The following is a 3,509-nucleotide window of genomic DNA, read 5'->3' on the forward strand; positions in this document are numbered from 1 at the left end:
TCCCCACACGCACGCAGGGGGCCCACGCACCCAGTGGACACGGGACACGTGACACCGACATCCCCGGTCTAGCCGCACTCCACACCCACTGGGTCTGCTGCCCCTCGCCCGCCCGCAGTTCAGCGAGTGCCAGGGCCCCTGGGCCAGACNCACACGTACCTGCGGGTCCAGGTCGCCCCCGCTGCGGGAAGCGTGCACTCCGGTGCCACCGCGATCAGAAGGGCCGCTGCGGTCCGGGGCACTCTGACGCGGCTCGGGTTCCTCCCATCACAGCATCTTGCACCCCTCCACTCACTCCCCACCGCACACACACGCGCGCGCACACACGCACTCACGCCCCGGGCGCTCGGCAGCGTCTTCCCTCCCCCTCCCTCGCCCGGAGGAGGAAGTCCCAGTAAATGAAAACAGCGTGGAAGGGAGGGAGCGGAGGAGGAAGGGAGGGCGGCCGGGGTGGAAGGAGCCCCCTCCGGCCGCTCACACAGCGGTGTTTGCTGTGTTTGGCAAACTCCTGGAGTCCACAACCCGGGCTGCTCTGAAATGCGCCCGGGGAGGGGCAGAGGGGAGGAGGTGAAACATTTCTAATTGGTGCAGGTTCTTATTACAGCAGCAGCGTAGACATGTGACCACGAAAAGAAAAGCCCGGTCTTTAATTTTTTCCTGTCATTCTCTAGAGATTTTGGGGGGGGGGAAGGAGGGGTGGAGGCCTGATCCTCCAGTCCCCGGCAGCGCTTGCCCCATTGTTTTCTCGTACTGCCACAATTAAGAAAACATTTGCTTAACATATCCAGCCGCTAACTTCATAAAATAAATAGTCAGAGGCTGGACTTCCTCTGGTTGGCTTTAAATGGCTTCATGTTGCTCGCCTTCTGGCTGTTCTCAAGCCTGCGTCGTTATTAGGAGCTCCTTCTAGAGGGCTTTCCCTGGGCGAAGGCTCTGCTGAGAGGGAGAGAGCACAGTAACAACACACCAGCTTACATGGATGCACTTTGCAAACTGTTTTCCCTCAATTACCGTATCCAATCGTAGCCTCACAGCACATTTCCTCGTTGGATCTTAGGCCCTGTTGGGGGGCAGGGCAGGTGTTAACGGAGTCACTACAGCCAGATTACATGTTGTACCTGAAGCAGATACAGGTGTTGCCTGTGCCGGAGCCTGTGGCTTGTGGCCCCTTGTGAAATTCACTCTCCTCCAGGCCACACGGGACCACTGTAAATGGATGAGCTAAGGGACAAGTCACCGGGCATGGCTGCCCCGCGGTTCCCAGTTCCTAGGTTGAAATTCACAGATTTAGGGGCTCCTGGGTGGCTCAGTTGGTTGAGCTTCTGGCTTCGGCTCGGGTCATGATGTCACGGTTTAGGAGTTCAAGCCCCGTGTCTGGCTCTGTGCTGACAGCCAGCTCAGAGCCTGGAGCTTCCTTCGAATTCTGTGTCTCCTCCTCTCTCTATTCCTCCATGCTCATGCTCCTGCTCTGTCTCTGTCTCTCTCAATAATAACTAAAAACATTTAAAAAAAAGGAAATTCACAGATTTATGCCAGGAAGGCTCCCCGTCTTCCCAAGGATACTTTTACTTTGACTCCGTGTTAGTTCATTGGCTATCTCAGACTAGGGAGGGAAAAAAACCTGAAAAGATCATAAAGAGGAGGTTTGCAACCTGCCCAGTTAGGGCAGGGCTCGAGAAAAGAGTGAGGGCTGCTTGGGCAGATTTCAGGACATGTGGCCAGATAGGAAAAGGGCTTTGGATCTGGAAAGACCTGGATTTCATTCCAAACTCCGCCTCTGTTAGTTGCAGGACTTGGGGCATATGATCAAGTGCAATTTTCTCATCTGTAAAACAAAGATAATAATGCTCACCTTAGACATCCAAGGACTAGGGACCAAGGACTAGGCAGAATATTTGATGAATACTCGCACCTCCCTCCTTCTCTCTTCCTACTTAAATCCAGTCCTGCTGTGGCACCTTATAAACAGACACCCACCTTAACATGCAGGGATAGGAAAATGATTTATCTAGATAATGCAAATGAATAATGATAGCAATAATAATGCAACTGCACATTTATAAAATGGCTTTGGGGTTTACAGAGTGTCCCCACATATCATTATCTCATTTGATTTTTATGACAGTCCTGCCATTTGGATGCTGCTAAATGATTTCCATTTGGGGTCAGTGTGGAGGTCCTAAAGCTGCCTCTTTAATTTCCATCACTGCTCACAGCAAACCTTACTCTGCAGATAAATCATGGGGACAGAGGGCCTTTTCTCGTGGATGTGACCAGTCTTCGACCTTTCCACGAATTAATCTCACTGCTTCCCTTACATCAGCATTAGTGTGACTTCCCTCTGGCAACATCTAAGCATGGTTGTTTTAGTCTGGCTGTTTTAGTTGTGCAGAAGAAGGACACACTCAATATCCTAAGAAAAAGGGGGTGTGCCATTAAGATATAGGTGGACCTGGAACATAGGTATATAGGATATTCACACAATGGGATATTAACGGCCTAAACAAATTACCTTCACTGACCTGTAACGACAGGGATAAATCTGGACAATATTACGTGAAAAAATGTAAGTTCCAAAAGATTATGCACAGCATAATATCCTATTTGTGATGTTATAAATAAAATGAAAAATAATTGTCGGAGTATATACACCTGCGATAAAACTAATACAAAGGAAGTAAGGAGGCGATGATCCAAGGATTCAGAATGGTAATGACCTCGGGAAGGGCCTGGATGGGAGGCTCGGGAGGGAACCATAGGCAGATGGAAGTTATCGTCAAGTTCCTTACCTTTGGGTGGTGGGTACATACACAGGTTCACTAGTAAAAATAACTGCCTAAATGATGATTGCACAACAGTGTGAATGCCACTGCACCCAACACTTAAAAATGGTTAAAATAGTAAAAATTATGGGTCTGTATTTTACCATAATAAATAAAAGGAGCTATAAGAAAAACAAATTGGGCAAATTTCTAAAAAGAAAAACAAAGACAAAAACTGATGTAGCTAACTGAAAAAACAAAGGTCGGTTGTACATAGATCACTAAATGAGAATGTGTTTCAGACCAAGGATTTTATAAACACAACAAACATTTATGTTTTTAAGTAAGCTCTATGCGCAACGCGGGGCTTGAACTCACAACCCCGAGATCAAGAGTCTCATGCTCTACGGGCTCAGCCAGCCAGGTGCCCCCAGAAATTTATTCTTAAAAAAAAAAAAAGAATAAAAATAATCAAGGATGTGGACGAGTGGATATTGAGGAGAAACAAAATTGGCCCTGAGTTAATCATAGTTGGAGCCAAGTGATGGGTATGGGGGTGGGGGGGAGGTGTTATACTGTTCTGTCTACTCTTGCATGTGTTTAAAATTTTTATATTAAAACATTAAAGAATTGAAAAGAAAGTGCCAAGGACCAGAAGAGCCTCTATGGACCATTATCCTGCTTCTTCAACAGGCCACAGTGTCATTGGTCAGTCTTCCTCTCTCTGTTTCTCTGTGCCCCCTCCCG

General features: G+C 48.1%; 1 long non-coding RNA gene across 1 annotated transcript in view; it reads right to left on the reverse strand.

The window, feature by feature from the left end:
- LOC144221186 (uncharacterized) overlaps positions 1–505 on the reverse strand; it is a 36,164-nt gene extending 35,659 nt beyond the window's left edge. The window contains exon 1 of the long non-coding RNA XR_013331979.1: positions 160–505. This is a non-coding gene — a long non-coding RNA (uncharacterized LOC144221186). The remainder of the gene's footprint in view (positions 1–159) is intronic.
- Positions 506–3,509: the final 3,004 nt, after the last annotated feature.

The sequence above is a fragment of the Crocuta crocuta genome, unplaced genomic scaffold, assembly GCF_008692635.1.
Source record: "Crocuta crocuta isolate KB4526 unplaced genomic scaffold, BGI_CrCroc_1.0 scaffold69-1, whole genome shotgun sequence".
Classification (NCBI taxonomy): Eukaryota; Metazoa; Chordata; class Mammalia; order Carnivora; family Hyaenidae; genus Crocuta; species Crocuta crocuta.